The following is a 26,443-nucleotide window of genomic DNA, read 5'->3' on the forward strand; positions in this document are numbered from 1 at the left end:
TCTTGCCCCTCTTCTCGACAGGGAGTCCTTTTATTCCTTATTTGTGTGATACCCATTCTTAAGTATAACTTGTGGTCATTGGTATATACATTAAGGGGCAGATAGTTTGTTAAAAAGCAATGTGAGTAAGCTGCACTGTGTATGTTTAAGTCCTTTGAGAAAGTGACAGTCACTTCAGCGAGAACAGCAAAAGGATTCAGCTGTTAGCACTTTTGGAAAGCAGCAGCTTAAAATATCATGTTGCAAAATAGAATATACATGTGAACAGAGATCCCAAAGATCAAAGCCATAAAGCCTGAGATGTGAAGCTTTGTATCAGGTAACTGATTAGGAAGTACTTGGAGGATACCTATGGAAAACAATTTCTTCTGCAGGTGAGAGAAATGAAAATTAATGTTGAACGCATTTGCACAAGTGATCAGGGCTCTATGTCCATGAGCTTTGCTCCTTGATTTTCTTAATAAATACTTACCAAACACCTACATGTCCCTAGTGAGTGCCATTTTAGGTATGGGGAATGCGATGATGAATAAGATAGAGGTCCAAACCTCAAAGAATTTAGAGTTTACGGAGGAAGAAAACAGTATGATATCATGAGAGGTCTACGCAGAGGGAGAAATAGGAGGACAGGAAACTAGTTTGTGGGGTGGAAGGGTAAAGGGGTGGGTTCTAGAACTTGTCACAAAGGAGAAGTCTAAGCAGCCTGTTTTTGCCAGTCATTTTACAGCAAACCAGAAAAAGTTGCCCACTTTCCATTGCAATATTACACTTTAAAGCCTAGTCAGTAAATATCACTCTTTCTATTTTGACTTTCAAGGCAGTATGTCCCTTTAACAGATACTGGCCAACTTATACTTTATTTTTATTTTTTAATTCATTTATTTATTTTTATTTATTTATTTGGGAGACAGAGATAGCGCGAGTGGGAGAGAGGCAGAGAGAGAGAGAGGTACAGAGAGAGAATCCCAAGGAAGCTTTGCACTGCCAGCACAGAGCTCGATGTGGGGCTCGAACTCACGAACCTTGAGATCATGTCCTGAGCATAAACCAAGAGTTGGACACTTAACTGCCTGAGCCACCCAGGCACCCCTGGCCAACTTACATTTGAAAATCTTTGTGTCATCAGAGAGGTGTCAGGTGAGCCGCATGGTGTGTTCAAGGGAGAGAGGAAATATCTGTTTGGAAAGGACTGTTAAACTGAAGTCCTTCAACAGCAAGAGCTAATGCAATAACTAGGGCACAAGTCTAGCTGGAAAATCCTGTTGACTTGTGCTCTTTGTGGAGAGGTTAGTGGCAATGGTCCTCAGGCATGGAAACACTGAAAATGGATAAAATGGTTTGTTTCGCCAATAAGCCTGCTACCAACAGCATTCATTCCCCTAGCAAGGCAAGTTAAATGGAGTGGTTTGGTTCTCAGCAGGACAACACACAGCTCTCATAAGCTTTCATTGGCACATTTTTATTAGCAACAAAAGACTCCAGCAGTTCCAGGAGTTCATCTTCCCAGAGTAATTTACGAGTTCTTTCCCTTGCTTTTTCATCCTTCCCTAGGAACACTCAAGCGTTCAAGTTGCTGCCCACAGCTCACCCACCACTCTCTATTTTGGTGGAGAGATAAGAGAAAATAAGACATGAGGAGTATTTTCGACTTACTCCTTTGCATTAAATAAGCACCACGGCTCAATGTGGCTTCAACACAGCTCTCCTTTCAGTGGCCAAATCTGTCTTCGCCCTCCAGTATCCCCACCATGGTTCTCTTCCCACACAGGAGGGCTTTTTTTTTTTTTTTAAATTCTGCTTTATGGTACTACTCATTTGAAACCTTGCACATATCCCCAATATTTACTCACTTAAAAAACATTTATTAAACATCACAACCCAGGCATTGTGCTCGGGTGCTTGGGATGTAAATGTGAACAAGACAGGGTTTCTGTCTTGAAGGGTCTTGCAATTTAGTCTAAAGGGAGACATAGAACAATTAATTATAAGATTCTTTGAAAGAGCAATTAGAGGGGATAGAGATGTTACAAGCCTTATAAGCCTCATTCCACTTGTTCTTTTTTGCCGTGTGAAATTATACTTTCTTATAAAGAAATAGCATACAAGCCCTGTGCCTCTGGCTCTATTTGCCAGAGAATCAAATTCAAAATCAGGCCCTCAACATGGGAGATTGGGATGGGTTTCTCCCTTTTTTAATGACTATTAGGACAACTTTATTAGTGGGACAGTGATGACATTTGGAGTATGGGGGCATCAAAACAATCAAAATTGTTAAGGTTTTCGCCTACGGTTAATTGTGATGAAATCAAGGCAAAAACTTAGGCCTTGGGATATGTATTAGCTGTGTCACTGGAAAGGCATGGGGCAAAGTTATTTTAAAAAGTTTGAGGTAGATGGGCTTATTTTAACTACAATGGAAGCCCTGTAAGAGGAAAATTATAAGTTGAGGGCATCTTGCTGCCAGTTTAAGCAAATTATAAAAGGAACACATTCGCAGGTTTTGCAAATTTTAAGGAGATTGTCATCACCTGTATCTTCTGACTGTAAAGGTAATAAGACCAGGATCTTATTGTAAGGTATAAGAGCTTCAAATAGGGCTGATCTGGGAACACCAAGTGACCATGAGACTCAAGGAGCATGTCATGAGCTGGGAATTATGAAACTCATAATACCGTATGGTTAAGTAAACACAGTGGGGAATCCATAGTACAATAAAATAACATATTTGGGATTAGGTAGGGGAATGTCCAGAAAGCAATAGTACATTACATGGATAGTAAGACAGATAACTGGTCAACAATTTCTATGACCCTGATGACTCTTCAACTTACAGCTAATGGAGGTAAGGGTTCCTTTCAGCCAAATGATAGAGGAAAGATCTCAGGCCTGGTTCATAGGTTATATTTAACTGAAGGTTGGTGCTAGACAAAAATGGATAACTAATACATCACAGTGTTACAGAAGTGGTAAGTTCTTTTCCTACTCAATACTGTTTGCCAAATAATCAAATGCTATTTGATGGCAAGCAAGTAATTCATTCAGTGGCCAGAGAATGGAGAAGGGGAGCTCATGCTCTAAAAGTACCTTTTCCTTGATTAGGTCTCATAGTGAGGGTTTTATGAGTTAAGGGTAATTAAGGGGCTGATAAGTAAGCTGATGTGTTTTAAATGAGATAATACATATGATGTTTCTTTAAAGAATGCCTGGCCTATATTAATCCCTTGTAAATATTTCTATTATTCATATGTATATCATTCATGAAGAACTTGAAATATGAATACCTGTATATATTCACCAGAAAGAGTAAATCAGCAACAATGAACTTCAAATTCCATTATTGACTGAGACTAAGATACAGTAACCCCTAGGTAGATACAAAGATAGGTAAGTGATGATAGAGAGATAGATAGATAGGGATGATAGATGATAGATAAATGCATGTGTACCTTTGTACTGAATTGTAATGAACCTTAAATAGAGAACTTCTGAACTGCTGCTAAATTTTTTTCAGATACCCCATGGAAGTGAATCATGATGCAGCTGAACATGGGGTAAGATGTCAGCCTCAGTATGACTCCTAATCAAATGAAATAACTTCTAGTTTTCCTGCCAAGAAGAGCCCTTGCCTTTTTAAGAACACCATTTAATCATCTGGGTACAGGTTATAGATCACTTTTCTTCCATGCAAGTAGTAGACTTTCAAGTTGAAAAAGAACTGCTGTATACATGTTTTATGGCTTAACATTATCATATACCAAAGGAGATATTTTGCTCTTAACTCTTTCTAATTGATAGGTGCATGCAGGACAGTATTAAATCTTTTAATATCCTAGAGTATTCTTAAATTTTTCATGCCTTCAAGCCTTTACATATATTATTCCCTCTTCCTGTAATATTTTAAACTGTTTTTTCAAGACTCAGCTCAAATGTCACTTCCCTGTGACTATAAGTCCAAATTTAAGAGTAAAAATAAAAATCCTTGAAAAAAATCTGCTTAATCTGTCCTTAAATCCAGCTTCTGACCTCTTTACCCTTCAAATCCTCATAACATCATACTTTTATACAAATATCACCTTCTCAGACTGTCTTTCCTCAGAAATCATTAATATTGCTTTTCTGTGGCTGCTGTAACATATTGCCACAAACTAGGTGGATTAAAACAACAGACATTGTTCTCTTACAGTTCTGGAGGCCACAGAAGTCTAAAAGAAGTTTCACTGGCCAAAGTCAAGGTTTTGGCAAAGTCACACTCCTCTTGGAGGCTCTGGGAGGGAATCAGTTCCTTGTTTCTTTCCACCTTCTGGTGGCTCCAGCATTCATTGGCTTGTGGCTGCATCCTTCTTATCTTCAAAGCCAACATCTTCAAAAGGCTCTTTGCTGAATCTTCACATTGTCTTTTCCTGATTTGCTTTCACATGGATCTTTGTGAATGTATTTATGACACATCCAGATAATCTGGATGATCTTTCCTTTTTAGGATCCTTAATCACATCTGAAAAGCCTTTTCCATATGGGATAACATTTACAAATTCCAATGGTTAGGACTGAATATCCATGTGAAGGTCTAAGCAACCTTCTTAACCCCTATTAAAATACCAACTACCCCCTTTTTTTTCCAAAAATTGATATTAAAATTTGTATGGATATACAAATAACCCAGAATAACCAAAACTATTAAAAAAATAAAAAAGAACAAAATTGGAAGACTCACACTTCCTGAGTTCACAACTTAGTACATAGCTAAAGTGATTAATACAGTGTTGTCATTGATAAGACAACATATTTGTAAGTCCAGAATATCTGATATCTGATATCTGATATCAGGATATCTGATATCCAGAATATATAACAAACTCTTACCTCTAAACAATAATAAGACAACTGACCCAATTAAAAAGTGGGCAAATGATTTAACCAGATATTTCCCCAAATAAGATCTATAAATGGCCAATAAACACATGAAAATATGCTTAATGTCATCAGTCATTAAAAAAATGCAAGTAAAGGGGCCCCTAGGGGGCTCAGCTGGTTAAACATCCGATGCTTGGTTTCCACTCAGGTCATGATCTCACCATTCATGAGTTCGAGCCCTGTGTAAAGTGCTGCACTGACATCATGGAGACTGCTTGGGATTCTCTCTCTCTCTCTCTCTCTCTCTCTCTCTCTCTCTCTCTCTCCCTCTCTCTGTCTTTGCATTTCTCTCTGCCTCTCTCTCAAAATAAATAAATAAACTTAAAAAATTAAAAAAAGAATGCAAGTGAAAATTGTATTGTGAGATTTTATACCTTCTAGGATGGCTTAAGTATAGATATATAAAACTGTGCATACACACACACACACACACACACACACACACACACACACTATGTGTTGGTGAGGACATTGAAAATTTAGATACCTTATGCATTGTTGGCTGCTTTGGAAAATAACATTTCAGTTCCTCAAAATACTAAACATAGAGTTGGATTTAGTATATACATAGGTATACCCATACAATGGATATAAATAAAAAGATAAATACAAATAAAAAAAGAATGAAGTACAAATACACACTGCAATATGGATGAACCTTGTAAGTTGAATGCCAAGGGAAAAAACAGCATAAAATATTATATATTGCATCATTCCATTTATGTGAAATGTCTAGAATTAACAAATCCATACAGACAGAAAGTAGATTGGCAATTGCCTAAGGATGGGGGTTGAAGGAACGGAGATTGCTACTAATAGGTACAAGGTTTCTTTGAGGTATGTTGAAAATATTCTGAAAACAAATTTTTGTGATGGTTGCACAAACCTGTAAATGTACAAGAAGCCATTTAACTGTACACTTTAAGTGGGTGAATTTTATGGTATGTGACATATATCTCAATAAAGTTGACAAAGCAAAAAACAATTGACCAAGATGAATTAACAGGAGCTGGTTATACCTGTGGGACTGGACTTTGAATGTGTTTAATCAAAGAGGCTGAAGCATAAAATTGAATAGGAGAAAGTTTATTGGAGGGGGCAAATACTAACCATAGAGAAGCTGCATGCCAATATACATACAGAGATGGATCTATGTAACATGATGTATAGACTAGGGTAGCCATGGAAGTGAACCCATGCAATCTTCCTTCAAGAAATGACTTGCTAGCCAGTTGCAAGGAGTGCTGTTAGCTGAAAGACTACCTGAAGAGCTTTTAGGATCCATATCACCTTTGGAGCCAAGGTGACTAGTCATGGTGTAGATACAAGGGATTGCCCATTGCTGCCCACCAGGGGTCTGATTTAATGAATAATCTTTGCCTTGGAGATCCCAGTTGGGTTGGCCAAGGCTGTCTAATCTGTCTACTCACTGGATATTCTCACTGCTCAATCCTACTTCTTTACTTTTTTTCTTTTTACAGTTTTCAATTTCCATTTCAGTATAATGTTCTGAAGAGCTTTCCTGTCCAATTCTGCCTTAACTTTCACAAGTGCTTACCCCCAAGACGCACTCCTATCTTACCATCTTCTTTCTATGGAACCCAATGGATGTATCATAGAATTCATCAAATTTAACTGCAATTATAGACATATCTGACATATTTCTTTAATGAACCCAAATGTAAGGATAATCTTTCTATATAAAAACAAATACATATCAATATGTTTAAATTCAAACTTTTTAAGGTATCATTTTTGAAGTCAATTTTGTGATGAAACAGACTATTTCATATAATTACATAGTCAGCCTAGTCTTTTTTACTCTCACTGATGTTGTTATAGCTATTTTAATTGATGATTCAAAGGATTAAAGAATTTGGATATAGTTAAATTAAAGTTGAGTTGAGTACTTAAGGTTTCTGGCACTGAACGTGGAGACTTCAGTCTTAACTGTAGAAACAAAATAAATTATCTGTATTTAGTTGAAAAAAGTAGCTATAGAGAACAAACAGATGTTACCAGAGGGGAGATTGGTAGGGGCATGGGTGAAAGAGATTAAGAATGCACTTATCTTGATGAGCATTGAGTAGTATATAGAATTGTTGAATCACTATACCGTATACCTGAAACTAATAAATAACACTGTATGTTAACTATACTAGAATTGTTTTAAAGTGCAATGAGAACAAAACAAAAATAAAACATTAAAACAATCATAATAATTCTAAAAGACAAATCTAGATTTTACTTTGGCCTGCCATAAAGAAGCATCCTAACTATCAGGTTATTGCTGCATAGTATTTCATATTTTAATTTCACAAAACTGAAAATGTAAATGGTTATTTTCCTGATAAAACAATTGTGCCAGTACCCGATGAAAGCAACATAAAAATTTTTAAAATAACAATTTGAGCACGCCTTTAATAGAAAAGTCAGTTTGGGTACCATTATACAAAAGAAAATATTGCCACAATTTTTTATTCTCTTAACTAAAAGCCATCCATTCTCATTCTTTACTGCATTTATGACACAGTATACTGGACTTTGGCAGAGCTTCTGTGACCACAAACTGTTTTTTGAATCAGAGGTAATTAGCAGCCTTGTGTGCCAATTCTTGAACAATGAGTTTGGTTTCCTAGCATTTCTGGAAGAAAGGTTCATCTTTTGCCTTTTTTTTTCAATTCTTATTTCTGTGCAGCATTCACAGAATGTGGATTTTGGCCATCTGGGGTCCACACATAGAACAGTGTGAGGTATGACATGACTGCTTGAGACAGATTTATCTCCTAGTATAAGAATGATAATAATGAAAATATGTAATAAAGGCTGGTATAGTTTGAACTGTGCCCCCCAAAAATGTATATTGATGTCAAATCCCCTGTACCTCAGAATATGACTCTATTGGAAGCTAAGTTCTTTAAGTCAAGTTAAAGGTAATCAAGTTAAAATTAAGTCATTAAGGTAGGTTCTAATCCAATATAACTGGTATCCTTCTAAAAAGGAGAAATTTGTACACAGAGACAGACACACCAAGGAAAGATGATGTGAAAACACACACCATCTATAAGCCAGGGAACACCTGAGGCTACCAAAATCTAGGAGGGAGACTTAGATTTTTCCAGACAGCCTTCATAAAGAGCCAACCCAACCCTGCTGACACCTTGACTTCAGACTTCTACTTTCCAGAACTTTGAGACAATACATTTCTGTTGATATGTCACCCAGCTTGTAGCGTTTTGTTACAGTTGCCCTAGGAAACCAATGCACACGCTATGTTTAATTTACTGTAGGTTTGGAGATATTTAATATACTTCCCTTCAGCAAGTATGGTTTTGAATAAGACTGCATTTGTATATTTATCATGTATATTAAATTTCCCCATCTACTTCTTTTTTTAATATGAAATTTATTGTCAAATTGGTCTCCATACAACACCCAGTGCTCATCCCAACAGGTGCCCTCCTCAATGCCCATCTATTTCTAAAATCCTCATTCATAAAGCAATAAAGGAAGCAATGAATACATACCAGTGGAATAGCTATCTGTTTCTTTTGTTTGTTTTTTGTTTGTTTGTTTGAAAATAGTTAACAAAAAGCAATGAGTCTGAAGAGCTCTTGTGGTAAGCCGTCTCTAAGATAGCTCCTAACAGTCCCTGCCTCATAGCATTCATGCTTTTGTGTAACCTTATCTTTTTTAAGTGTGGGCTGAATTCAGTGACTTGCCTCAAAGAATAGAATAAGGGAGGTGTGATATGATATCTATATTATAAAGACTGTGACATCCATTTTTGGTTTCCTCTTGCTTTCTCTTGTTTGGATTGCTCACACTGAGGGAAGCTGCCTTTTGTGTGAAGAACCCTATGAATAGTCCCATGAGTGACAGACATTAAAGACCTGAGGTCTTAATCCAATAGTCTACAAGAAATTACATTCTGCTAATAAAATGTGTCTGAAAGCAGATAATTCAGCTAATGAAATCCTGAAATAACACTGCAGATCTGGCCAACACCCTGACAACAATCTCATGAGAGACTTTGAACCAAAGGCACCTCACTAAATGGCATCCATATTTCTGGGCCACAAATTATAGAAGATAATAAATGGTTGTCATTCCAGCTGCTAAATGTTGGGGTGACTTGTTACACAGGGATATATAAATAATACAATGCTATAATAGTTATTTCTCTCCAGTGAGATTTGCTTAGAAACAATTTTGCAAAGCTTTATCATAAATGCAAAGCATTTACACTAACCTTCACACGTATTATTCTATCTAATACATAAGGTGTATTTTTCTCAGATACTAAAATGTTTCTTTCAGATTCTTTCAGTTTATTTCAAATACTAAAAAGTTGGGTTGTTAATTTTTGTTGTTATTGTTGTTAATAGAATTATATTATTTCCTAGTACATACTTTTATAACATTAATAATTTTTGTTTTTTAATCTATAATGTTTTTAAAAGACTGGACAAGTTTATGAAGGAACTATCAGACACACAAAATATGTGGCAGCGGTCAGTGAAAGGCTTGTACAAAAATGAGTATTATTTCTCTTACACATTTTCCTATGGGATTCCCCCAAATTTGTGAGTTTTCCTGGATAATAGCCAAACTTAGTGACAACACCAATTTATTATCTTACAGTTCTGGAGATCAGAATCTGACAGGTCTTATGAAACAAAAATCAAAGTCTTGGTAAGGTATGCATTCCTTTCTGGAATCCGTGCTGGGATAATCCAGTTCCTTGCCTTCTCCAATTTTTAAAAGCTGTGTGCATTCCTTGGCCTAAGGCCATCTTCCTCCACTTCAAAGTCAGCAATGGTACAGGCCCAGTGGTTCTCACATTACCTTTTTCTGATTCATTTTCTGTTGTCATATCTATGTCTGACCACAGAAGTTATCTGCTTTTAAGGATTCATGTAATTTGAATGGGTTTATGTGGTAATCTAGTGTTAATGTCTAAACTACAAAGTTCCTTTTCCATGTGTTGTGACATATCCACATGTTCCAGAGCTTAGCATAGTATATTATGATATTTGGTTAATAAATGATACATTAAGACCTATAAAATTATATTTGTGAGATTTCACATCAATGTATATATTCAAGAACATAAAGAATTATGTAAAGATTTAGGCATGCATATGCTTACCTTGGTGTTCCCCTTGGAAAAATAAAATTTTTTATCCCAACAAACAAATTTCCTTTCAAATGAAACCTCAGTACTTTAAATATTTTTTTTTCAACATTTATTTATTTTTGGGACAGAGAAAGACAGAGCATGAACGGGGGAGGGGCAGAGAGAGAGGGAGACACAGAATCGGAAACAGGCTCGAGGCTCTGAGCCATCAGCCCAGAGCCTGACGTGGGGCTCGAACTCACGGACCTCAAGGACCGTGAGATCGTGACCTGGCCGAAGTCGGACGCTTAACCGACTGCGCCACCCAGGCGCCCCCTCAGTACTTTAGAATAGAGAAAAATGAGTTCTTATAAAATAGACTGAATTCCAAACAAACTTTGTAGATTAAAAAAGAATAAATAGTGCTGTTATAAATTACTTAGATGTAGTTGGAAGCCAGCTTTTCTGTTTCTTTTCTAAATGGCAATAATGAAGGTGATAATATTGATCAACATTTTAAGTTTGCATTTTAGTAAGAATAACTGATTTTCCTTGAGGTAAATTTTAAAGGGGAATTATAACATTGAATATCAAAGTATTAAACATGAAAATGTGTAAATGGAAGTAAAAATAAAAAAAAACTATAGGGGAAGTTCATTGCCTATTGTCCATTTCTCAGGTAATATTTTTGGTCCATTATAAATTTAAGATAGATCTGGGTCATTTCTCCAGATTCTACCATACAATATTCATGCTGTAACCTTTGGTTTATTATAGTTCTCCATGTCAAAACTATAAATTGAACCACAAGCAAATATTAGTTTCTCTACAAAAAGTGGCTAGTATTGAGAGGCTATCATCAGACACTTTATTATATTTATTAAATCGGCCTGAGAAAGCACAGCTCTGATTACATCAAGACTCTGCTTACAAACTATCACTTTTCCTTTTATGCTCCAAATATATGGTAGTACTTACTATTCCCAGAGGATATTTTAACAAGTGCATTAATTCAAAGTGTCCTTCCCCACCAAGAAATATTTTACTATAATTTTAATAAGAATAATTAGATCCCCAAACAATTCATATCATTAGAAGAATCAGCGGACAAAATTTAATTTTGTTTGTGAAAATGTGCAGTATATTACAAATTGATTACTAGTAATAATTCCCTTAGATTTACTCTAGCCAGATAGAAGTAAAATAATACTTGGAGGCAATGGTAACTATTATTAAAATAAATCCAATTATATATGTACACGTAGCTGCAGAGAAGTATAAAAGGATGATCAACAAAATATCTTTAAGCTAAGGCTAAATTTTGTGTGGAAAATCCTGGTTAAAGGAGAAAAAGAGAAGATTTAACACTCCCCAACTTTAAGGGAGAATTTTTTCGTATTTCTGAAAGGATAGGGTAGGAATCAGATCACTGTCATTTATGTTCTATGGCTAGGAATTGAAGAATGATATAATGTTTTATTTGAAATCTCAATATTTGCAATGTTCCAAAAATTACCTCTTTTGAAACTCTTTAAATGCATTTAAAAATATGTATGACAAGTTCAGAATGCTCCAGGAACTTACGTTGTTTTTCAAATTTTTCAAAATGTTTAAAGGCTATTACTCTATAATTCAAGACTCAAATTTAAGTCATGAGTTATAGTACCCTCATCTCTCATGATAAGTTTCCTTGTAAAATCCTATATATCCTATTCTGCAATGGCAAATCAGTTGAATATTTCCATTACCCTCAAGATGACATCAAAACACATTGAACCCAATTTTTGTTTTTGTTTTTTGAGCAATTCTATTTGTTATAATAGATATTTTATAAATTTTGTTCTTTCTTAGAAGTCTTTAAAAGAAAAAAATGACTTATTTTTAATACAATAAAATTAAATTATTTCTACCTTGAAATCACCATACGATTTACAAAACTTTGTAAAAATCTATGATACATTATGAGATCTTAGTGATTTTTTTATATCTTGCAAGAAGTTTTATATTTCATCACTATTTGTATTTAAATTGCCAATCATTAGCATTAGCCATCACTGTAACTACTTAGTCATTACTCAAAAATTATTCTCAAATGTGCTAAAGTAGACTAAAATAATAAAAAAAAACAGAATGATATAGTTCTTTAGAAGAGTAACACAATAGTGAAATAAACTGCTGGTAATTCAATGTCTTTCAGTGTTATTACTGCATAGACTAAAGTATTGCATCAAATTTCAAGAAACTATAAAAGAAGACTAGAAGCACCATATTTGTCATTGGCTTTTTAACTTTCATTAAACACAGTTCAAGTTCACAATTTATTACTTTCATTTCTTAAAGGCAAAGAAAAGAAAATTGTCAGAAGATATTTCACTATAATTAGATGAATCAGAAGATGAATGCAAAGAGCCAACAGTCTAGACTCTAAGGATTGTGAAATTGTGTAAGTGAAATTTTATACTGCGTGTCTTTAGATGATGATGTTCTGCATGAATCTTCTCAAATTCAATAACTGATATGTGAATTATGTATGTATAAGAACAAAAAGAAAATCTATCATTCTCTCTAGGTAATCACTCAACAAGAAGGACTTAAACATGCAGTATTTTGTGATAATCATCTGGACCATCATGTTTTGCTAAAAGAAAAGAGATAACGTTCCTTCATATTTTTGGAGTTATTCTTTTTTTTTAATATGAAATTTATTGCCAAATTGGTTTCCATACAACACGCAGTGCTCATCTCAACAGGTGCTCTCCTCAAGGCCCATCACCCACTTTCCCCTCCCCTCCACCCCCATCAACCCTCAGTTTTTTCTCAGTATTTAAGACTCTACTATGGTTTGCCTCCTTTCCTCTCTGTAACTTTTTCCCCCCTACCCCTCCCCTCTGGTCTTCTGTTGAGTTTCTTAGGATCCACATATAAGTGAAAACATGTGGTATCTGTCTTTCTCTGCCTGACTTATTTCACTTAGCATAACACTCTCCAGTTCCATCCACGTTGCAACAAAAGGCCAGATTTCATTATTTCTCACTGCCAAGTAGTATTCCATTATATATATAAACCACAACTTTGTTATCTATTCGTCAGTTGATGGTCAATTAGGCTCTTTCCATAATTTGACTATTGTTGAAAGTGCTGCTTTAAACATCGGGGTACAGGTGCTCCTATACATCAGCACTCCTGTATCCCTTGGGCAAATTCCTAGCAGTGCTACTGCTGGATCACAGGATAGATCTATTTTTAATTTTTTGAGGAACATCCACTGTTTTCCAGAGCGGCTACACCAGTTTGTATTCCCACCAACAGTGCAAGAGGGTTCCCGTTTCTCCACATCCTCTCCAGCATCTATAGTCTCCTGATTTGTTCATTTTAGCCACTCTGACCAGAGTGAGGTGGTATCTCAGTGTGGTTTTGATTTGTATTTTCCTGATGAGAAATGACATTGACCATCTTTTCATTTGCCTGTTGGCCATCTGGATGTCTTCTTTAGAAAAATGTCTATTCATGTCTTCTGCCCATTTCTTCACTGCATTATTTGTTTTTCAGGTGTGGAGTTTGGTGAGTTCTTTATAGATTTTGGATACTAGCCCTTTATCCAATATGGCATTTACAAACATCTTTTCCCATTCCGTTGGTTGCCTTTTAGTTTTGTCGATTGTTTCCTTTGCAGTGCAGAAGCTTTTTATCTTCATGAGGTCCCAATAGTTCATTTTTCCTTTTAATTCCCTTGTCTTTGGAGATGTGTCAAGTAAGAAATACTGTGGCTGAGGTCAAAGAGGTTTTTGCCTGCTTTCTCCTCTACGGTTTTGATGGTTTCCTGTCTCACCTTCAGGTCCTTCATCCATTTTGACTTTGGGTTTTTTTTATATTCTTTGTTTTTGTTTTTGTTTTTGTTTTTGTTTTTGTGACTGGTGTAAGAAAGTGGTCCAGTTTCATTTTTCTGCATGTTGCTGTCCAGTTCTCCCAGTACCATTTGGTAAAGAGACTGTCTTTTTTCCATTGGATACTCTTTCCTGCTTTGTCGAAGATTAGTTGGCCATACATCCGTGGGTCCAATTCTGGAGTCTCTATTCTATCCCATTGGTCTCTGTGTCTGTTTTTGTGCCAGTACCATGCTGTCTTGATGATTACAGCTTTGTAGTAGAGGCTAAAGTCTGGGATTGTGATACTTCCCACTTTGGTTTTATTCTTTATTATTACTTTGGCTATTCAGGGTGTTTTGTGGTTCCATACAAATTTCAGGATTGCTTGTTCTACCTTTGAGAAGAATGCTGGTACAATTTTGATTGGGATTGCATTGAATGTGTAGATAGCTTTGGGTAGTATTGACATTTTAACAATATTTATTCTTCCAATCCATGAGCCATTGCTCATTAGTGTATAAGAATCCATTGCTTCATTATTGTATAAGAATGCAACTGATTTCTGTACATTAATTTTGTATCCTGCGACTTAGCTGAATTCTTGTATCAGTTCTAGCAGACTTTTGGTGGAGTCTTTCGGGTTTTCATTGTATAGTATCATGTCATCTGCAAAAAGTGGAAGATTGACTTCATCTTTGCCAATTTTGATGCCTTTGATTTCCTTTTGTTGTCTGATTGATGATGCTAGAACTTCCAACACTATGTTAAATAATAGCGGTGAGAGAGGATATCCCTGTCATGTCCCAGATCTCAGGGGGAAAGCTGTCAGTTTTTCCCCATTGAAGATGATATTAGCTGTGGGCTTTTCATAAATGGCTTTTATGATGTTTAAGTATGTTCCCTCTATCCTGAATTTCTCGAGGGTTTTTATTAAGAAAGGGTGCTGTATTTTTCAAATGCTTTTTCTGCATCAATTAACAGGATCATATGGTTCTTATCTTTTCTTTTATTAATGTGATGTATCACATTGATTGATTTGCAAATATTGAACCAGCCCTGCAGCCCAGGAATGAATCCCACTTGATCATAATGAATAATTCTTGTTTTTATATGCTGTTGAATTCGATTTGCTAGTATTTTGTTGAGAATTTTTGCATCCATATTCATCAGGGATATTGTCCTGTAGTTCTCTTTTTTTTCTGGGTCTTTGTCTGGTTTGGGAATCAAAGTAATGCTGGCTTCCTAGAATGAGTCAGGAAGTTTTCCTTCCCTTTCTATTTTTTGGAAAATCTTGAGAAGGATAGGTATTATCTCTGCTTTAAATGTCTGGTAGAATTCCCCAGGGAAGCCATCTGGTCCTGCACTCATATTTGCCGGGAGATTTTTGATAACTGATTCAATTTCTCCACTGGTTTATGGGTCTGTTCAAATTTTCTATTTCTTCCCCTCTGAGTTTCAAAAGTGTATGGTTGCTTAGGTATTTGTCCACTTCTTCCAGGTTGTCCAGTTTGTTGGCAGATAATTTTTTTAGTATTCCCTGATAATTGCTTCTATTTATGAGGGATTGCTTGTAATAATTCCATTTTAATTCATGATTGTATCTATTTGGGTCCTCTCCCTTTTGTTTTTGAGAAGCTTGGCTAGAGGTTTATCAATTTTGTTTATTTTTTCAAAAAACCAACTCTTGGTTTCATTGATCTGCTCTACTGTTTTCTTAGATTCTATATTGTTTATTTCTGCTCTGATCCTTATTATTTCTCTTGTTCTGCAGGGTTTGGGGTGTCTTTGCTGTTCTGCTTCTATTTACTTTAGGTGTGCTGTTAGATTTTGTATTTGGGATTTTTCTTGTTTCTTGAGATAGGCCTGGATTGCAATGTATTTTCCTCTTAGGACTGCCTTCACTGCATCCCAAAGCGTTTGGATTGTTGTATTTTCATTTTCATTGCCTGGTTGACCCACTCATTCTTTAGTAGGGTGTTCTTTAACCTCCATGCTTTTGGAGGTTTTCCAGACTTTTTCCTGTGGTTGATTTCAAGCTTCATAGCATTGTGGTCTGAGAGTATGCATGGTATGATCTCAATTATTTTATACTTATGAAGGGCTGTTTTGTGACCCAGTATGTGATCTATCTTGGGGAATGTCCCATGTGCATATACAGAAGAAAGTATATTCTGTTGCTTTGGGATGCAGAGTTCTAAATATATCTGTCAAGTCCATCTGATCCAATGTATCATTCAGGGCCCTTGTTTCTATATTTATTCTCTGTCTAGATGATCTATCCATTGTTGTAAGTGGAGTATTAAAATACCCTGCAATTACCACATTCTTATCAAAAGGTTGCTTATGTTGTGATTAACTGCTTTATATATATGGGGGCTTCCGAATTCGGTGCATAGACATTTATAATTGTTAGCTCTTCCTGATGGATAGACCCTGTGATTATTATATAATGCCCTTCTTCATCTCTTGTTACAGCCTTTAATTTAAAGTCTAGTTTGTCTGATATAAGTATGGTTACTCCAGCTTTCTTTTCACTTCCAGTAGCATGATAGATAGTTCTCCATCCCCTCACTTTCAATATGAAAGTGTCCTCAGGTCTAAAATGAGTGTTTTGTAGTCTTTTTTTTTTTTTTCCAACGTTTATTTATTTTTGGGACAGAGAGAGACAGAGCATGAACGGGGGAGGGGCAGAGAGAGAGGGAGACACAGAATCGGAAACAGGCTCCAGGCTCTGAGCCATCAGCCCAGAGCCTGACGCGGGGCTCGAACTCACGGACCACGAGATCGTGACCTGGCTGAAGTCGGACGCTTAACCGACTGCGCCACCCAGGCGCCCCTGTAGTCTTGTTTTTTAACCATTATGATACCTTATGTCTTTTGGTTGGAGCATTTAGTCCTTTTACATTCAACGTTATTATTGAACGATATGGGTTTACAGTCATTGTGATATCTGTAGGTTTCATGCTTGTAGTGGTGTCTCTGGTACTTGTGGTCCTTGTAACATTTCACTCACAGAGTCCCCCTTAGGATCTCTTGTAAGGCTGGTCTAGTGGTGATGAATTCCTTCAGTTTTTGTTTGTTTGGGAAAACCTTTATCTCTCCTTCTATTCTGAATGACAGACTTGCTGGGTAAAGAATTCTTGGCTGCATATTTTTTCTGTTCACCACATTGAAGATTTCCTGCCATTCCTTCTGGCCTGTCAAGTTTCAGTAGATAGATCCGTCACTAGTCTTATCAGTCTCCCTTTATATGTCAGAGTGTGTTTATCCCTAGCTGCTTTCAGAATTTTCTCTTTATCCTTCTATTTTGCCAGTTTCACTATGATATGTCACGCAGAAGATGGATTCAAGTTATGTCTGAAAGGAGTTGTCTGTGCCTCTTGGATTTCAATGCCCGTTTCCTTCCCCAGATCAGGGAAGTTCTCAACTATGATTTGTTCAGGTACACCTTCAGCCCCTTTCTCTTGCTCTTCCTCTTCTGGAATTCCTATTATAAGGATATTGTTCTGTTTCATTGCATCACTTAGTTTTCTAATTCTCCCCTCATATTCCTGGATTTTTTTTATCTCTCTTTTTCTCAGCTTCCTCTTTTTTCATAATTTTATCTTCTAATTCACCTATTTTCTCCTCTGCCTCTTCAGTCTGCACTGTGGCCATCTGCATTTTATTTTGTACCTCTTTTATAGGATTTTCTAATTCATCATGACTATTTCTTAGCCCCTTGTACTCTGTAGCAATAGATTCTCTGCTGTCCTCTATGCTTTTTTCAAGCCTGGTAATTAATTTTATGACTATTATTCTAAATTCTTTTTCCATTTTATTGCTTAAATCGGTTTTGATCAATTCATTAGCTGTCGCTACTTCCTGGAATTTCTTTTGAGGAGAATTCTTCTGTTTCATCATTGTGGCCAGTTTTCTGTCCCTTATGCATTTTAAAAGCTTGTGCACTCTGCACCTGCGAACACTGCTTTATTAAAGGAGGGTCATACACTGCCCAGGGCCTGACCCTTCAGGAGGTGTTTTTTCGGAGATTGTTACTTGCTCTCTGTTGTTGTGACTCTGGTTATTTTATTACCCTACTTGTAGTGATATTTTGGACCCTCCATCAGGTGTGCTTTGATTTGTTGCCTGGAGTAGCCTTCTAAAGGAAAACAGCTAGACAAACAGGAGACAAAAACATGCAAACACACAAATAACACAAATAAACAAATAGACAAAAACAAAAACCTAAAGACTACAAACAAAAACCCCCAAAACACCTACTACAAGTAAAGAAGAGGGTGGAGGTGGTACTAATGGAAGAGCACATACAAAGAGAGAAATGACTGGAACATTGGAAAGAAAAAATAAACATTGATTAGGCAGAGAGACTAAAAGGCTTAATCTGGAGGAACAGAAAGGAAAATAAAGAAGGAGGCGGGGAAAACGAAAGGAAGATAAAGTTACCCAGACACAGAGAAACTATATGACTTGATTATATATATATATATATATATATATATATATATATATATATATAATCTCGCTATATATAGTGAGACAAAGGAGTGTAAAGCAGGAGGTGTAAACATGTATCAAGACAATGGATGAAATATGCCTGTTTAGACAGACCAATAACCAGAGCAACCAGCCTAGGGGAGGGAAGAGATAAGGAAGAGAAATGGGGGCATGGGGGAGGGAGAATATATCTATATATCCAGAATTGACCTAGAGTTAATCCAGGCAATGCTGCCACTCTTGTACGTAGTAGCTGTCACAGGGTCTGTGCCGCTCAGGTAGGTACCCAGTTAACCACTGCAAAGGGGCGTGGCTTGGCGTAATGTGACCCCACCTCCACTATGGGCCTGGGAGTGATGCCCCAGGCCCCACCTTGATGGTATGGTGGGATGGGGGGGAAGGAAATGGCGATCCCCCAGTCTCTTCTTCATAGAGCCAGACCCAGTGGATTCCGTTTGAGTAGTCTTCACTGTGCTTTGGGTGCAGACGGGGAGGTCCTTCCTGCTCCACCAACTCCCCTGACCCTGCACTTGGCTAGGATTCAAAGTCCTGCTCTGTGAGCTCTGGCCCTGGGGAAGCACCTCTCAGTGCGGCGATATGTGGTCCCCGCTGGCTTTGTCTGTGCCTCGGCACTTCAGGGAGAACCAATTTCTCCTACTGTGGACTGAGAACCTCTGCCCTCCTGGCGAGCCCCCGGGGTAGCAGATGCAGTAAGGCTTTATCTTTTCTGACAGCACTCCAGGGAAATGGCCACCTTATCCTCTTGTAGACTGAGCCCTTGGCCCAGCCACTGAGCCCAGGGGTGGAGGATGCAGGCAGGTTCTGTGCTGTTGCACAGCCCTCCAGGAAAGGAACCACTTTCTCCAGCTGTAGATTGAGCCCCTGACCTACCATCGCACCCAGGCCCCTGGCTCCCCTCCTCCCCAGGTGCGTGAACAGGGAGCCGGCCCCAGTCCGAAGAAAGCCTGCAATTAGAGACCGGATCCTTCTCAGTCTCAGTCGGAGGTCTTTCTCCGGTCTAGCTACGGTCCTGCACTTCCCTAGCTTCTCTGTCTCTTCCTTTTGTCTCTCTGCAGAAGGGGGTTCCTCTCGTCCGTGCCCATGAGGCCTTTTTTTTTATCTCCCCCAGTTCAGTTACCCACCTATCTTTTTTCCAGCTTTCCCGTTTACCTCCTAGTAGATTCAGTTTCTATTCCTCCCAGGCTCCCGTGTTCAAAGTCCTTTGGCTTCTACACTTCTTTGAAAGACGCCGGATGTATTGATTCCCCTTACTTCTCCACCATATTGGCCCCTCTCTGTTCCTTCATTTTTATGATTAAGATTTTAGTGAAAAATTTGTAGTGAAAACATAATTAAAAAAAATTTCACAATATGTGCCAAAATTTACCTGATATACTTCTAAATAGGCAACTGCTGAAGGTAGGTGAGTATAGAAAGTATAGCAAGGAATAGATAATTTAGAAATGAAATAATTCATTGAGTAGGCTATTCCAAATGATGTTTATTAATCTATAAATTAAAATGTTTTGCAATTATGATGCAACGGAAATGGTATGTTTTATGCAACAAAATTATGAACTATCCAGCCTCAAAATATTTGTCACATTTTTACTTTGATGATGCAAGCATGAGAACAAAAAGCAAAAGAAAGGATAAGCTAGTACTCATTAAAGATACAACTGAAACTGGGAATCAACATTTATAAGATAATTTCAATCATGAATGACAGTAGTAAAGAGTTAGTTACATTCAAAAGAAGTCACTCACTTTGAATATATGTAACTTCAAAAATAGAAAAAATAATAAAAAATTGTTTTCTCTTTTTAAATTCTTATTAGAATGTATTAGTTTTTATAAAGCCGGTTTTAGATATCCCTTGATGTTTGCTTTTGGAAATTACTTGTTGAATGATTTAAATATTTATTATATGATATGTGATTACATGTGATAATATGTATTTAAACATAATGTAATATAATATTATAGTATATATATAATATATAAAAATATGTGTATTATACATAATATTATACATAAAGATACACACTTTGCACTGCTAAGTGCAGCTATAAATGCTGGGAATAAAGAAAGAGTCAACCTAAGGAGATGTCTAAAATGTTGTAAAAAAAAAAAGTGAATGCATTTGGGAACACAGGATGAGAGGAACAATGTGTCTCTGCTCAACAGAAGCTAATCCAGACCTGAAGGTGCCTTGGAACACTAACAAGTAAGAAGGAGCAGTGGAATGACAATAGGCTATCTTTTTCCTCATGAATTTTATAACTCAGATTTGATGACTGGAATGAAATATAACGCCATCTGATACTCAAGACAATGATATTTAAGAATGGGGAAAGTCATGGAATTGAAATGAAAGTAAGGTCTCTGAAATTCACTCAAAGTAATAAAATGTTAATGCAAGTAGGATGTGATAAGTAACATATGTATATTGTAATATCCACAACCACCACCACAAAAACTAATCCAATACAACTCAAAAGCCCTGTAAATAATCAAGTATTCTTTTTTGAAATTTCAGTTACTAACAAGAAGACGAGAAAACAGAAACAGAGGAATGAGAATAAGAGAAAACAAATAGAGTGGCAACTTAAACTCTAGCAAATCTATATTTAAATGAAAATGTTCAAATCCACTAATTGAAATACAGAAACTGATATAGTGGAGATAAAAAAAACAAAAAACACAAGACTCAACACTGCACTGTTGATAAGAAATGCACTTCAAATTAAGTGTCATAAGTAGGTTTTAGTTAAAAGATGTAAATAAGATATACCATGAAAACATTAATGAAAAAGTAGAAGTGGCTATGTTGATGTCAATATTTGATGAAGTAAATTTCAGAGCAAAAAGGTACTAGAAAAAAAGAGGGACATGCATAATGATAAAAGGATCAATCCAGCAGAAAGACATAATAATTGAAATGAAAACACACAAAAATGTTTGCATATCAGACAAACTGAAATGGATTAGTATCAAGATTATATTGAGAACTCAGAACTCAGACGTAAAGACAAACCATCTAATCACAAAAAAAAAAAAAAAAAAAAAAAATCATGGACAAAACAGAAACACAGACCTTTCACCAAAGGGTATATACAGATAACAGATATGCAAACAATGGCCAATGTCATTGGTTATCAGTGAAATATAAATTAAAATCATAAAAAATATTACTACCAATAAGCCATATCTACTAGAATGGTTAACATAAATAATGATATTACCAGATGTTAGTGAGAATTCAAAGAAATTGAAAAACTCAATTATATGACTTCTAACTTCTAACTTCATGTAAATCTATACTTCTCTCCATAAAAAATTCAATTATGAAAGTCAAAAAAGGGAGAGAATGCTTTAGACACGAGTGTTGAATGATGATAATTTTCTGATATCCTAAATGCTAAGGCTCACAGGCGCTGGGTACCACACAGTATGGGACTTATTCTGGTCCTCTCTGGCCACATCTAATTCTTGGATCAAGGAGTTCACAGGCTCAAGAATACATGGCCCAGAATTGAATATCTAGGACCCCACAGAAATCCATTCTCAAAGAATCAAAATTTCCAAGATTTTCTTGGGTCTTCTCACTGAGGCCATTCTCTGAAAAGTGGATCATTCCATACAGGTCAGACCTTTGGACATAAGAACAACCAGCAGAAAGGCTGAATAAAGATGTGAATAGACTTAGAAACATGACCTGGGATTCCAGTGTGTGTGCATGAATTCCTTCCTAGTGAGCATTGGAGTTGCAATTAGAAAGACAACGGGGTAGGTTGAGTCTGTGTACTAGTCTTCTCCAAATGGTCACAAAAATTCTAAATCCAAACCTGTCCTTCCAGGTCACTACAAAGGTATATTCATCAAGGTATGAGATTTTTTGTCTTGAGTTATCACTTTTAAGTGTCAGGATATGTGCTTAGCAGACCTTCAATTGTACTTTTACATTAAGACCCACAAATGTTACATAAATGTTTACATTAAGACCCACAACTTGGTTGAAATAATCATACTCCATACTCATTATCATAATCATACACCAGAAGAGTTTAAATTATTTCCATTAGCTTCTTGAGCCCTGTACAAATATATCTATCTGCTTCCCGGAGAGTGGTTTTGAAAAATAATTTTACAGGGACAACCACAGTGTTCTTCCTAACACATTTCTACCAAGCAATGGGTGCTCACTCTCTTAAGATGGACTTTTGAAGCTATGATTTAGAGAAGAAAAGAAGTTCTACTCCTTTTCTAAAATGACCGCAAGTAACTACTTATATGGAAAATTACTGATGGCGTGTCCCTTAAAAAAAAAAAACAGTTCTGCTGCACAAGGCAGGTGGATCTAGGAAAGTGGTGAAATGGATTGGGGCAAGAAATGAAAAGGAAGAAAAAGCAAAAGGAGAGAGGGAGTTGAGGAAGGCAGAAAGGGAGGAGCTAAAAGATTAGATTCTTAACACAACCTCCACCTATTCCATGATGTCACTAAGTAATGGTGAACCAAATGATTCACTTTTGACCTTTTCTGCTCCACTAAAAAAATAAATAAAATAAAATAAAATAATAAAAAAAATAATAACATTATGAAAGAATAGAGACCAACACTAAGAATCAACATTCTTGGATTCCCAGCCTTGCAGTGATATGTCTGTTTGACTTTGCAACATGTCTTTTTAATTCTGTAAGATACTATTTATATTCTTGTGGTTTTTTTAATAAATGCTGATAAAAGTAATGTTATGCTTACTCTGGAGAATTTTTGAAAATGAATAATGGCATAAAAAGAAAATACAAATCACCCATCCAGAGATACCCACTATTAAAACGTTGATATATCCCTCCATTCTTTTCTTCTAATGAATGTGTTTGTTTATATATTTTTTCCACTTAAACTTGTGAGCCTTTTCACATCTCTTAAATATTCTTTTAGAGTGCTCTTTTTATTATATGAATAAATATGTCAACACATAGTCTGTAATGTATTTATCCTTTCTCATATTTTGGACATTTAGATGGCTTCCAAATTTTTTACTATTATATATAATAGATGAAAATCTCTATACATAAATCTTTGAGTTTATGACTACTTACTTAGGCTATCTTCCATAAAAAGGGGATTACAGGGTCATAAAATGTGACCTTTCTGACAAGCTCTTGATAGGAATTCCCAAATTGCTCGAGCCTCACTTTATTGGTAAAATGAAAAGATTACATGAGATGATTTCAAAGGTGCTTCTCTCAGCAATAAAACTGTATGACTATGTCTTTTAGCCAGCTTACTATGGACTTCACATTAAGAAGTCTATGATTCATTAAACATATAATGTTCTCTGACATCTTTTAATAATAACACCTTGAAAACAATATTGCATTACTGTATATCTCTATTTTTTATGCAGTGGACTTGAAGCTTAACTTGTTAGTCTCCCAAAAGCTGACTTTGAGGCAAGGATTCAGGTGTAAGTGGTATATTAGGAAAATATTTCCAGGAAAAATTAGTAAGGGTATGGGAGAAAAAGCAAGATGGGGAATGAGGAAATGTCCAACAAGCGTATCATTGCAGGCTCAGTCTGACCTTGACTCTGTAAACTGGGCTGTATGCATTGCTTTCCCTCTGTCTCCAATCTCAGTTTTGTGCTAGCTCCAGCTGCACTAAATCTTTTTCCACTTCCTCTAATATACTAAACTCTCTCCTGTCCCAGGGCCTTTGCATGTGCTCTGTGCTCTGAGAGACTCTTCTACGCTTTGCATTTCAGTTTAAAAGTAAAATGAAATTTATTACAGAATTCTAAGAAACAGCTATTTTGGAAGAGACTTAGTGGTGGTTTCTTATGAAACTAAGTATACTCTTGTCATGTGATCCAACATGGTATCTTTGACCAGAAACCCTCTCAGTCCAGGGTATTTTTGACCAGAAACCTTCTTGAGCACAACTCTCCCTCCCCCCAACACATGCACACATTCTCCCTTTTTTGTTTAACCATAGCCTTATGCACACCCTAGAGTCATAATATCCTTGATCTGCTCTGGAGATGTCACTGTGACACACCCCTATTGTCTTTTCTCTTTCTTTCTTTCTTTCTTTCTTTCTTTCTTTCTTTCGACCCCTATTCTTAAACATTCTCCTCTTGTGTGGGTGGCCCCTGGCATGTATTCTAAGCCTCTAGAGCTATAAAAGCAGATCTTAAAGGAGGTGGGATTGTGGAAGTCTACTTCTCTTGCAACCATAGCCTAAGACATACTTCTGTACCTAAGTCCCCTTAATAGACCATTTCTTCCCAAGCTGGACTTGTATTTCCCCCCAAGCTAGCCTTTTTCCTCCATCTTATGGGCTCCTTCAACCTGTGGAAGTCATTTTGCCTATATTTTCCTTTAATGGAACAGATTTGAAAACATTCACACAGGGGCGCCTGGGTGGCGCAGTCGGTTAAGCGTCCGACTTCAGCCAGGTCACGATCTCGCGGTCCGTGAGTTCGAGCCCCGCGTCAGGCTCTGGGCTGATGGCTCAGAGCCTGGAGCCTGTTTCCGATTCTGTGTCTCCCTCTCTCTCTGCCCCTCCCCCGTTCATGCTCTGTCTCTCTCTGTCCCAAAAATAAATAAACGTTGAAAACATTCACACAAAAACCTGCATACAGATGTTTATAGCAGTTTTTTTCATGAATTACCAAAACGTGTAAGCAACCAAAATGCCTTTCAGTGGATAAATAAACTCTGGATAAATAGTTGAATGGATAAATAAACTATGGTATATCCAGACTGTGGGGTATTATTCCACTCTAAAAAGAAATAAGGTATCAATGCAGGAAAAGACCTGGAGGAACTTTAAATGCATATTTACTAGGTGAAAGAAGCCAATATGAAAATGCTACATACTGTATGACGCCAACTCTATGACATTCTAGAAAAGACAAAACTATGAAGACAGTAAAAAGATTAGTGGTTGCAGGAGCTTAGGAGGATGGTAGGATGAATAAGCAGAGAACAGAAATTTTTTTAGCTCGATAAAAGTATTCTGTATGATACTGTAATTGTGGATAAATATCATACATGCATCAAAACCCATGACATACAACACCAAGAGTGAACCTTAAGGTAGGCTGGACTTTGGGTGATAACAACATGTCAGTGTGAGTTCATCATTGTAACAAATGTACCACTCTGGTGGGGGATGTTGATAATGAGGGAGTTTGTGTCTGTGTGGGGTCAGGGAGTATATGGGAATTTTCTAAACTTTCTGGACAATAGGACAAGGAATTTTCATATACCCTTTAACCAGATTCTCCAAACGTTAACATTTTATCACATTTTATCATATTATTCCCCCATCTATATTTATACATAATACATTTTTTTTTTCTGAACCACTTGAGAGTTACCTGCTGACATAATGCCCCATTATCCCTTCATAGCTCAATGGGTATTCCATACAATGACACTATTTTACATAACAATGGAGCAATCTTTAAAATCAGGGATTAACAATGATGTAATAGTATAATCAAATCCAGAGTCCATTCAGATTTCACTGTTGGGTTTTTTTGGTTTTTTTTTTTTTTTTCCCCTCTGTAATGTCTAGGATCTAATCCAACATTACAGGTTGCACCTGGTTATAATATCTTTAGTTTTATTCAATACAGAATAGAGCAGTTCTCCGTTCTTTTCTCCTCATTTATTATCTTCACTTTTTTTTTTTTTAATGTGCAGTCCAAAGCTTTATAGAATGTCCCTCAGTTCAGGCTAATGTGATGATTCCTCACAGTTACATTCAGATCAGGTGCTTTTATCACCAATATCACAGGAGTGCTGCTAGGTTCCTTGCAGCGCCTGATATCAGAAACACACAAATGCTGATTTGTCCTATGGCTGCTGATGTTAACTTTTATCTCTGGAGCATGGTGGTGTCTGAAAGTTTCTCCACGGTAAGGTGGATAATTATTTGGGACTTATTAACCAATAAGTAACAGAACTATTTCATAAGGAGAAAATATGTTTTTGCATTAAATTTCTACCCCCTTGATTTAACATCCATTAATAA

Source organism: Felis catus, chromosome B1 (genome assembly GCF_018350175.1).
Source record: "Felis catus isolate Fca126 chromosome B1, F.catus_Fca126_mat1.0, whole genome shotgun sequence".
NCBI lineage: Eukaryota > Metazoa > Chordata > Mammalia > Carnivora > Felidae > Felis > Felis catus.